We start from the raw sequence: 12,857 nt of genomic DNA, 5'->3' as shown, positions 1-12,857 counted from the left end.
GGAAGGGAGCGGGTGCTTCCGGGTCGCCATGAACGTGACGCTCTAACGGGGTCCCAGGGACGTTTTCAGGGTGCGGAGGGAGCCCTCCTGCCTCGGGGCGTGAGGCGCCCTGGAGAAAGTGGACGGACAGACACGCGGGGATTCAGTGGGCGTTGCCGGGCCTGAGGGACGTGCCGTGAGCTGCGGCCGCCCCGTCCTCTCAGTCGGTCACACGGCGACCTGTGGGCATCGTCCCTTCCTGCCGAGGAGACCGAGACTCGGCCCCGGGTCCCACAGTCAGTGAGGAGCAGTCTGCCGGGTCTGACGCCGGCGTCCCTCTGGGGAGGTGACACTTAAATACGGATGAAGTCAGGCAGGCAGCGTCCGAAGTCGTGGGTCCACCAGGCCGGGAGGACGCGGTTTGGGGGATCGTGACTCCCAGGAGGCCCGGGGGACAGGCGGGCGGAGCGAGGCTGCGGGACGGTGCCCGGGGGGACAGCGCTGGAGCCCGGGAGCCGCGGGGAGGCGGGGACGGCCGCAGCGCACCCGAGAGCGCCAGTGATGAAACCACACACGTTTCCTCTTCCATCTTGACTGCCAAAGCGAACATGAGCCACCCCGCTCTCAGGTGTGAAAACGACCGTTTGCTTTGAACGAGGAAGGAAGGGGAGACACAAGACAAAAAACAAAACAAAACGAAAACATTTCTCTTGAAAGAACTAGATCAGTGTCTGCTGTTCCTGTTCATGAAGGTTTTTGCCATTCCTGTAAGTTTCAGAAGGCATCGCAAGTTGACAAGCATCTTCCCTGGAACCAAATATCCTGGGCCTGAATCCCAGCTCTACCACGTATTAACCTTGATCCCTGGGCAAGTGATTTAACTGGGTCATTAGGAAGAGTCAAAGGATTAACGTGTGTAAAGTGTAAGATAGATTACTGTGGAACATGAAGTAGGTGCTATGTAAATGTTTTGTTTTTTTTTTTTAATTTAAAAATTAGATTATCTTGACCCAGGGGAAGCCGAACCCAGCGACACCCAGGTAAAGAGCACACCAAAAACACCGTTTCCACACAGGTACCCCACCACAGCAGCCTCAGTTGCCATGGCTGCCACAAAAGCGGCTAGTCTGTACAGCAGCAGTCACAGCCACCGTGCAGATGGCACACCAGACTCTCAACTGCATTGACCCAAGGAGAGGCACCAGCAGAGACCAAAAAAAAAAAAAAAAAAAAAAAATCAGATTATCTTCTTAGTGTAAAAGGAATACAATTCCATCCAGCTCCTGTAACTGATGGTTTTCAGAGTGAGCAATGAGGTGAAAGTCTCAGGTTTCATTGTATGGTTCATATTAAAACCCATAAAGCTCTACTCCCTGTAGGGCCTGAGTCAATCACAGAGCCACAAATATCTTCTGAGCACTATGATATTGGATGCCTGGGAGGCAAAGAGAAGCCAAAGGCCTTGGGTGTCCTTGGGGAGATACCAGTATCACTAGAAGAAGGTTGGGCAACCTTGTACTCTCCTGGAAGTGCCCTAGGAATGGCATTGAGAGCAAGTGTGGTCAGCTTCTAGAAGGGCAAGATGTGTTTCTAATGGCTGGCAGGTTAGCTCAGTTGGTTGGAGCACAGTGTTATAACGCTAAGATCAAAGGTTCAGGTCCCCTAACCAGCCAGCCACTCCCCCCCCCCGCCAAAAAAAGATTTGTTTCTGTGTAGGTTGGGAGTGGGGATTCTCAAAAACGGGGTGGGCTTTGAAATGAACCTTAGAGGACTAGCACAGGTCGACTCCAGTGAGGGGACAGGAACATGCTGGTCTGAGGGGAGGGTCACTGGTGCACTTTGGGCGATGTTCGTACTTCACTGGGAGCCCGCCTGCTGCCACATTTGCCCCTGCCAGGACTGGCGCCAGTTACATGATGATTTCTGCACTGATGTCCACTCCCTCATACAAAAATGTCCCAGTACTTCCTCAGAGGACCCCCCACAACTCCCCCCTGTAATGGGCACCACAGAGCAGGTGTCAGTTTTGTAAAATACACATAATACAAATTTCACCATTTTAAGGTGTGTATGCAGTGACATTTAGCACATTCACAATGTCATGCAGCTATCACCACTATGCATTTCCAAGCCATTTTTATCACTCCTAAAGGTGACCCCATACCTTTTAAGCAGACATACCCCATTCCTCTCTTCTCCCAGACCCTGGTAACCACTAACTTGCTTTCTATTAATCTATGGGTTTGTCTATTTTTAATATTTCATGTAAGTGGAATCACAATATCTGGCCTTTTGTGTCTAGCTTCTTACACTTACTTTTGCCTTCTCTTGATCAACTCATTTTTAAAGGATTTCCATTGCTTGATTTTATACATTAATTTTTTTCAGTGCACTAAACAGCCCTGATACCTTAAAACATAAGTGTCTCACTTTCTACAACTGAGTCATTATGAAGCGTCAAAACTCTACCTGTGGAGGCTGGCTGGTTAGCTGAGTTGGTTAGAGTGCAGCCTTGTAACACCAAGGTCAAGGGTTCAGATTCCCATACCGGCCAGCTGCCAAAAAAATAAAAAATTAAAATATTCTACCTGTGGGGAAAGGCATGTCAAAAAAGGGCCTTCCACATTAGTTATTTCAGTCCCCTTGTTGTACCAATGTAAAATGAGATTCAACACTTTGCTCAAGGTTTAGCAGCTATGTTAGTAGCAGAATTAGTTCTTTCTAGAACTAACTAGAAAATGGGTTGACTACCCCCCAGAATCTTCTAGTATTGGTATAGGAACTTTTCCATGAAGGCAGGGGGACTCTGGCCAAGAACCTAAGAATCTAAACAGGAAGGCTTATACTCTAGTCATTTATCTATGTACTTCCTATCATTTTCAATGTTAACGGCTGGTTAACTAGTAACCTAATAACCTACAATGGTGAGCCAATGTATCCTGCAAGAAACTTACTGTTCTCTGTCCTCAGAGATACCAATTATATAAGGGACCAGGCTGCAGCTAGGGCAAGTTAGTTCCACTGGGGAAAGTGGGGAAACTGAAAGGCTAATGCAATTGGTTTGATCCTGGTTCAGGCCAGTTAATTTTGCACAGAGATAAATTGTTCCAAAGCCACACATTGCACCTTTAATGTTAACTGGTCATTTTATAAATACTTGCTATTGGTTTGAATAGCAAAGTATAAATGGTTCTGCACCATCCATTTCTAGAAAGATTACCCAAACTACCATTGTTCTATTCAGTCCTATTTATTCAACAATTATCTGAATCTATTACCATTTTTCCTCCCATATTTCTTGCATTTACATATTTTTCAGGTATTTTCTAAATGCCGATTGCTCTGCATGTGTTCTCATTTAAGCCTTACCATGACACTGGTGATGAGGTGACTAAAGGCATAGAGGTGACGCCTGGATACAAGCCCGGGCAGCCTGATGCCACAGCCTACCCTCTCACCTGCTCAGCTACGCTGGTGGATGCAATGTTAGGCCTTGTGAGGAATACAGAAAGACATAACACAAGACTCTTTCCCCTCACGTTTTTTATATTTATCATCATTTAGAATCTCCATTCCATTTCACCTAATTCTATGTCCAAAGATATGTCTTACAGAAAATTATATGGATATATAGATTTACAGAGATGCGTGCACACACGTGTATGCATATATTCACTGCAGCATTGTTCATGATGGTGAAAACTGGAAATCACTCTCATGCTCATCAACAAGGGACTGAACAGGCAAATATTGGTTCATCCATATAATCTTATACTACACTGCTGTTAAAAAACAGTAAGATGGGTATCTATATGAAAAATACTAAATATTTTAAGTAAAAAGAGGTACAGAGCTATGTGTATACTATAATCCCATTTCCATAAACAAATTTTATTTACTTACATGTTTTTACATGTAGCTGTTTGCTATATGAAAAAGGTATAGAAGGATACATTCCAAACTGTTAACCACAGTTCTCTTAGGGCAGACAAGGAAGTGTTATAATGGTGAATTTCACTTTCTAAGAGATGTATTCTGTAATGTTTAGTTTTTTGCAACAAGCACGCATGCTTTTGGTTATCAAAAAACAGTTCTATGTGAGAGAAAATCATATTGCAGCCCTCAAGGAGCTCATCCTTTAATGAAGAGGGACTGTAGAATATAGCACATACAGAAATAACTATCATAAGAGCCAGAAACTGATACATGTGGAGAGAACAGTAGAGAGAAAATTCTCCGGGAAGATTACCAACCAGCTGCAGATGAGAGGTGCAGGAGAAAATGTGGGAGGAGAGGGCTCTTTGGAAGGACCTTGAAGGAAAGGTAAAATGTAGAAGGGTAAAGAGGGAGTTGAGAATATGGTGGATTCCAGATAAAGAGAGTATCAAGGGCAAAGCATAGAGGCAGGAATGGAAGGCATCTATTCAGAGAAGTGTGGCTGGTGCAGTTAGTTGAGCTGGAGCACAGGAGGATGTAAGAAGATTTTCATGGGACACAAAACCAGAAAGAAAGGTGGCTGGAGGGTCTTTATTAAGAAGCTAAATAGTCTGTGCATATTACTTTAGGCTCCAAGAGCCACTGAAGGTTGATGAGCAAAGAAGGGGCATGCTCAGAAGTGAATAAACCCCAGTTTCATGGTTAGTAACTGTTTAGTAACTGGACTCCAGCACCAAGCTGCCAGGTTTTGACTGTCACTAATTAGCTGAATAGCCAGGGACCAGTTACTTCACTTCTCTGTTTCTGTGAAACAGGGAAGGGGGTGATAGCAGATAACTGTCTCATATCATTGTTGTTGGGATTAGGTGAGTTAATGTTTGTAGGGCACATGGTAAGTACTGAGAATGTCTGCTAAATTTTTAAAATCAGTATCATACCTCTGGATTAAATATTTGCATTTTACTTTGAAAGTTTTATTACAAGGGCCAGCCCGTGGCTCACTCAGGAGAGTGTGGTGCTGATAACACCAAGGCCACAGGTTTGGACCCCATATAGGGATGGCCGGTTAGCTCAATGGGTGAGCGTGGTGCTGACACCACCAAGTCAAGGGTTAAGATCCCCTCACCGGTTATCTTTAAAAAAAAAAAAAATTAACTTTTTTTACAAAGAGTTAACATTACATGATAAATTATTAACTATTCTTTTTTCCTACTCTCAGGGGATTATAGACTATTAATATCATTTCACAATTAGAAGAATTTAGTTTTTAAGGAGAGAGAAGAAATCTCAGAATCACATAGTCAGTCATGACCTGAACCCCAATCATAGTTCAGTGATCCCTGTCCAATACCTAGAGATACCTCTTAGCTCAAATTCTCAGAGCCTTGAGAGTAGGGAAAATTGGGAGTGGAAGAAACTTCAGAAATTTTTGTTTATAGGATAAGGGAGACAGCAGTAAGGGAATGTAATAAAGTAAAATAAAATTAAAAACAAAAAAAAATGTTTTAAAAAAGAACATAAAAAAGATAAAACTTGGTGGAACACCTGGAAGTTTGTATATAGAATCAAACTTGTGCGATACAAACAGGATATATACACACACACACATATACATATACAGACACATGCCAAAATTATTTCCTAGTAACAAAATTTGGAAAAGGAAACATTGCTTTACTGCTAAATCTGACATTAATATAAACCTAAAAACTGAGGGTGTAGCCTGTCCCCAGAAATAACAGTCTGCTGGCCAAATGCACCAGTTCTATTGATTCATGCTGATGGCATTGTTTTTCCGTCAGTTTGAATAAGTGCAGTGCACCACTAAGATTCCTGTGTCCCCAGCAATGTTCTGTGACCATATGGGAAGAACTGGGCCTTCCCAGTTCAGAGAGAGAATGAATAGGTATCTTAGCTTTGGATCCATGACCATGTTTTAGCACTATATTTAACTTTATTTTTGCTTAGACTAGTTACATAATTTACTTCCTCAGCACTGAGCCCCACGAGGGCTACTATTAGTAAGTCCCTGTGGGTGAATACAAAGCTATTAGCAAGAATCGACTCTATCCAGTTTATTCCAAGAGATGCTTATTGTAGTCAGTGAAGTGGGTTATCTTTTTTTTTTTACCAGTGATTCTCAACACAGGCTGATTATTACAAAATGTGAGAAACAAAGAAAAACAAAAGGGATGTTTGTACATAGGGACTTACATCCTTCCATTATTTTGTTAATAGGAAATATATGCACATAGTACAAAGTTCAAAAGGTACAACAGAATTAACAGTGAAAAGCAGTATTTCTTCCACCTATGTCCCCAAACACACTGTTCTCCACAGAGATAATCAATTTGTGTGTATGTATGTGTGTTTAATAATAAATATTCAGTTTTGTATGGATATATCTAAAAATGTTAACAATAATTATCTGAGTGGTAGGTTTATAGGTGATTTTTTAAAAATCTTTATTTCTGGGTTTTCCAAGTTTTCTTTAATGAGCATTTTTATTTTATAATTAGAGAAAAATGTTAGTTTTAAAAGTAAATTGTTTTTACCATGGAAGTACCTCAGAGATCTCATAGCTGCTTTGTGATGAAAAGAAAACAAAGGCGGCATAGAACTAATTTCATCCTCAACTTGAAAATACTTGCCATTCTATGGATACATTTTTCAAAAAATTTTAGACAATTTTCTATCCATTCACATTAAAGCTCCTGCCACTAGAAAAGATATACAAAACCTGATGAGCAGCTTAAACTCTGAGTCCTAGTGAAATTCAGTATGAGTCACTGCAGATAGGTAGTTTGCTCAGGAATCTCCTTTCAAATTTCATCATAATTTTTATGATGACTCCACATGTCTATTAAACTATATTAAAATTACATGTAGCACTGGGCTCGAGAATTAAGCCTAGTCCAGCTTACCTCCTTCATTTAACAAACAATAACAAACTAAATTTATCCTTAAACCTGATACTTAATGATACTGTGGATGTTCTAACTGGGTAAATGGCTAAATTCACCCTTCAGCATCTGAATTTGTCACAGTCCTGTCTCGTTGAAAAGGTGTATACAGGAACACATTCACCCTTCTGGCAACTTCCATCTCTGGAACAGAACACGGAACTCAGAAGGTAAGAGGAGGAGGGTCTCTGAGTAGCTAGCCAAAGTGGTGGCCAGCTTTTCTTATGCTTGCTTGTCAATTCTGGTTGAATATCTAATTTCAGAAGGCCCAGTTGGATGGTTCCCCAGCCCTTGGAAGACTAGACACAGCATGAGAATGGAGAAGCCATTGGAGATGGGGAGGGGAGGGTGTGGAGGAGTACAGGGCTGTATCTAGTTCATTCCTTTGTCCATAAATGGAATAGCTGACAATAGCAGAGGCGGAGAAAGAAAAGTTAACCAGCATTTCCATGGGCTACATGTGCTCCAGACAATCTTCATCATTCCTGGTGATGACCTCAGAGTAGGAACTAGCGGTTGAACAGCGATCAGTGCCTTTGTTTTAGATGGGAAGTTTCATTTGGTTTTGCTGGTAGGAGCAGTGGCCTCTGGGGAGGAGATCACCCCTGAAGTGTTTAGAGCAGACAAGTATTCACTCATGCTCTTTTATATTTGTAAAATATTATATCATGGGCATTATTACTTTTCTTAATAAAAATGTTTCTACTTAATGTCCACAGTAAAGGCTTTACAAATAAAAAGCCCATGAAAAGGAAAATTGTATAAATTAAAAATATTGTACCACAATGAGATATCCCTACACACCTATCAGAATGGCTACAATAAAAAATGGTGAGGATTTTTTAACACCATGGGCTGGTGAGGATGCAGAGAAACTGGATTATGGTACACTGCTGGTGGGAATGTAAAATGGTACAGCCTCTCTGGGAAACAGTTTGGCAGTTTCTTAAAAAACTAAACACTCAACTATGATATGACCCAAAAATTGTGCTCCTGGGCATTTCTCCCAGAGAAATGAAAATTTATGTTCACACAGAAACGTGTACATGTTTATGGCAGCTTTATTCATAATAGCCCAAAACTGGAAACAATTCAAATGTCCTTCAACTGGTAAAGAAGCAAAATGTAGTACAGCAATACCATGGAATATGGTTCAGCAATAGAAAGGAACAAACTGCTAATACACACAACAACCTAGAGGAATCTTCAGAGAATCATGCTGAGTGAAAAAAGCCAATCAAAATGTCACATACAGTATGATTCCATTGATAAAATGTTGTGAAATGATAAAATTATAGAAATGGAGAAAAGATTAGTGGTTGCCAAGGGTTAAGAAGGGGGTGTGGTAGGAAGGAAGTGGGTATAGCCATAAAAGGGCAACACATGGGTCCCTGAGCTGATGGAAATGTTCTGTATCCTGGCTGTATCAATGCTAACATCCCGATTATGATATCACACTATGGTTTACCAGATGCTCCTGGGTAAATGGTATACAGGATCTCTCTGAGTTGTTTCTTACAATGGCATGTGAATCTACAATTAGCTCCAAATAAAAGGTTAATTAAAGAAAAAAATTTAGTGTATAAGAATGCTACTAAAAAGAAAAAGAAAGGGGCCGGCCTGTGGCTCACTTGGGAGAGTGTGGTGCTGATAGCACCAGGGCCACGGGATCAATCCCTACATAGGGATGGCCGGTTGGCTCACTTGTGAGAGCGTGGTGCTGACAACACCAAGTCAAGGGTTAAGATTCCCTTACCAGTCATCTTTAAAAAAAAAAAAAAAAAAGAATGCTACTCATTTTCGTGTGTTGATTTTGTATCCTGCAATTTTACTGAATTCATTTATTAGCTCTAGGAGTTTTTTGGTAGAGGGGTTATGGGTTCTTTTGTGTATGTAATCATGTCATTGGCGAACAGGGACAATTTGACTTTGTCTTTTCAATTTGGATGTGCTTTATTTCTTTCTCTTGCATGATTGCTATGACTAATATTTACAATACTGTGTTACATAGCAGTGGTGAGAGCGGGCATCCATATCTTCTTCCTATTCTTAAAGGAAAAGATTTCAGCTTTTCCTCATTCAGGATGTTGGTGGTAGGTTTGTCATATATGGCTCTTATTGTTTTGAAATAATTTCCTTCTATACCTATATTTGTTGAGAGTCTTTATCATGAAAGGATGCAAAATTTTCTCAAATACTTTTTCTGTATATTGAGATAATCATGAATTTTGTGCTTGATTTTGTTGATGTGGTGTATCATATTTATTCACTTGCATATGTTGAACCTTCCATTGCTGGGATGAATCCCACTTGATCATGTTGTATAACCTTTTTGATGTGCTGTTGTATTGTTTGCTAATATTTTGTTGAGGATTTTTTGTCTATATTCACCAAGGATATTAGCCTATAGCTTTCTCTTTGTTGTGTCTGTCTGGTTTTGATATCAGGGTGATGCTGGTCTCTAGAATGAGTTTGGGAGAATGGCCTCTATTTCCTTTTTTTTTTTTTTTTTTTTTTTTTGGAATTGTTTGAAAAGGATTGGTGTTAATTCTCTAAATGTTTGGTAGAATTCAGCAGTGAAGCCATTTGGTCCTGGGCTTTTCTTTGTTGGGAGACTGCTGATTACTGCTTCTTCAATGTCATTGCTCATTATTGGTCTGTTCAGGTTTTCCACTTCTTCTTCGTACAGTCTTGGTAGCTTGCATGTGTCCAGAAATTTATCCATTTCCTCCAGGTTTTCAAATTTGTTGGCATATAGTTGTTCATAACATCCCTAATGATTCTTTGTATTTCTGTGCTATTGATTGTAATGTCTCCTTTTTCGTTTCTAATTTTTGGTATTTGGGGCTTCTCTATTCTTTTTTTAGTTAGTCTGGCCATTCGCAAGACTATTGTCTATTTTTTCTATCTTCTCAAAAAAACAGCTTTTTGTTTCATTGATTTTTTTCATATCATTCTTTTGGTCTCTATTTTATTTAGTTCTGCTTTGATCTTAATTACTTCTTTCCATCTACTAGTTTTGGGATTGGATTGTTCTTGTTTTTCTAGTTCTGTGCAATGTAATATTAGGTTGTTTAGGTTGTTTGTTTGAAGTCTTTCTACTTTTTTGATGTAAGCACTTATTGCAATAAACGTCCCTCTTGGTACTACTTTTGCAGTATCCCACAGGTTTTGGTAAATTGTGCTTGTGTTTTCATTTGTTTCAAGGAATTTTTTTATTTCCTGCTTTATTTCTTCTTTGACCCATTGATCATTCAGGAGCATGTTGTTTAATTTCCATGAATTTGTATATTTTCCAAAGTTTTATTTATTGTTAATTTCTAATTTTATTCCATTCTGAAAATATACTTGATAGGATTTCAGTTTTAAAAGACTTAGGGAATAGACAGTCACCAGCGTCACTCTCTCCCACAAATCAACCAATTTACAAGTATAAAAAAAGCAACTACAGCCAAGCTGGGGCCACTAGAGCTGAGGGGAAGAGGAGAGACCTACAGAGTTCATGAAGGCAGGAGAAGCCGCAATGAGAGAAAGAAAGGATCGCTCCTACAATTTCAAATCCTGGCTGCTCCAAGGCTGGAGCTGGTGAGCGCTCAGAGCAAGAGCTGGCGAAAGCTGCAGCTATGCCCTTCCTATGAAGTTGCTTGGAGGTGACAGGGGAGAAGAGGGCCTTGGTGGCCCTTAGGCCAGCAGGAACACTAACATGGTTCCCATGGAACCACATAGGACCAAGGAGCCACAGCAACAGAAAAAAAGTGCCCACTCAGAATCCAGTGAGTCATCACAAGGGACAGGCGCATGGGCTGTCCCATGGGAAGTGTTTGGAGTGCAGGCAATGGGGGAGATGGGCCCACCTGGGGAACATCAGGGCACAGCATGGACAACTGATCTTCCCCCCAATCAGCACAAGACTACTCAGTGGAGACTGGCCAGGAATATAGAACTGCAGGGGGAACAGTTTGCTGAAAAGACTCAGGCCCAGACCAGAGTTTCTATACAACCCGGGTGTACTGGATCTCACGAGACCTGGAAGTACCTACAAAGTCAACCATTAAAACCTGAACTGCACAAAAAGCCTTCCCCAGGGAATCAGCAGCAAAGCACCAATTTAGCTCAACCACAAGACTCAAGTGCTGGTCCTCAAAGGACATTCCCCCATTTTAGAAGTAAGCAAAGGACAACAAATTAGTTCCAAAGCAGAGTTTAAGTGGTGGGAACAGCAAAAAATCCAACACAGAACTGAAAGAAAAAACACAATACCCACAGATCAGAGACAAAGTTTGATATTAACTAGTAAAGGTCTCACTTCACCAAAGAATACCTATAAAACCTAGAAGGACTAGAAGCTGCCTGGGCCAAGCCAGGGAGGGGAACGGCCAGGGGTCTCAGCCATGCCCCCCAACACCCACAACCAGCCCAGCAATGACCACCAAGCCATTGCGGGAAGTGCCCCAGCTCATGAACTGGGACAATGGGGGACCAAGGGCCTTGGCCATGCCCCCCTAACACCTGCATGCAGCCCGGCGATGACCACCAAGCTGCTGCAGGAAGTGCCCCAGGCTCTCTAGCCAGGGCAGTGGGAGGCCAAGGGCTTTGGCCATACACCCCCAACATCTGCAACCAGCCCAGTGATGACCATTGAACCACTGCTAGAAGCCCCGTGATCTCCTGAGCCAGGGCAGTGGGGGACCAAGGGCTTCAGCCACACCCCACTGATATCTGTGTTCAGCCTAGCAACAACCAAGCCACCACTGGAAGCCCCCTGGTGACCCTGCAGGAATGAGGGTGGTGCCTTGGGCCTCAACCATGTCCCCCCTCGTTCCTCCTCCCATTCTATTTTCTTCCCCCTTCTGCTCTCCCCCTCCCACCCAACTGCTCTGCAACAACAACTTGGAATGTGAAAACAAATGGAGCTGGAGACCAACCCTTCCTCCCACAACTAGTCATGCCACAACCGCCATAGGGCCTATTACTATATCAGAAGGAAAGTAGAAATCTAGGGTTATCAGAGTTGGGGGGGCAGGGAGGGGGGATGAGGAGAGATTGGGTAAAGGGCATAAAGAATAAGTTGATCTGTAATAATATATATGCTGATAATATTGATTTGAGCAACATATGTTACTGTTGAACCCCCAAAATATGTATAATCAATTATGATTCAATAATAAGTAAATAAATAAAAAAAAGATTTTAAAAGAATTTGAGACTTAATTTGTGGCCTAACATGTGGTCTATCCTGGAGGATGATCTGTGTGCTGATGAGAAGAGTGTATATTCTGCCATCGTTGGATGAAATATTCTGTACAGTTTCTTTATGTATCTATGTGCTCTGATGTTGGGTGCCTATATATTTATTATTGTTATATCTTCTTGCTGCATTAATCCTTTTATCATTATATAGTTATGAACAAGATAAAAAGAAATCAAGAAAGCAAGCCCATTTACAATAGCTACCAAAAGAATAAAATACACAGGAATAAATTTAGCCAAGGAGGTAAACGATTCTACAATGAGAACTACAAAACACTGGTGAAAGAAACTAAAGAGAACACTAAAAGATGGAAAGACATTCCATGTTCATAGATTGGAAGAATTAATGTTGTGAAAATGTCCATACTAACCAAAGCAATCTATATATTCAATGCAATCCCCATCAAGATACCAATGATATTCTTCACAGAAGTAGATAAAAAAATCCTAACATTCCTAAAGAACAACAAAAGACCATGAACAGCCAAAGCAATCTGAGTAAAAGAAAATAAAGCTGGAGACATTTGACTAACTGACTTCAAACTGTACTACAAAGCTATAGTAACCAAAACAGTATGGTACTGGCATAACAACAGACACATGGACCAAAGGAACAGAATAGAAAACCCAGAAGTCAACCCATGTACTTACTGCCAACTGGTCTTCAACAAAGGCACTAACAACATACATTGGGAAAAGGACAGCTTTTTCATTAAATGGTGCTGGGTA

This window comes from Cynocephalus volans, chromosome 13, assembly GCF_027409185.1.
Source record: "Cynocephalus volans isolate mCynVol1 chromosome 13, mCynVol1.pri, whole genome shotgun sequence".
Classification (NCBI taxonomy): domain Eukaryota; kingdom Metazoa; phylum Chordata; class Mammalia; order Dermoptera; family Cynocephalidae; genus Cynocephalus; species Cynocephalus volans.
The sequence above is the reverse complement of the archived record's forward strand: the minus strand, read 5'-3'. Positions refer to the sequence as shown.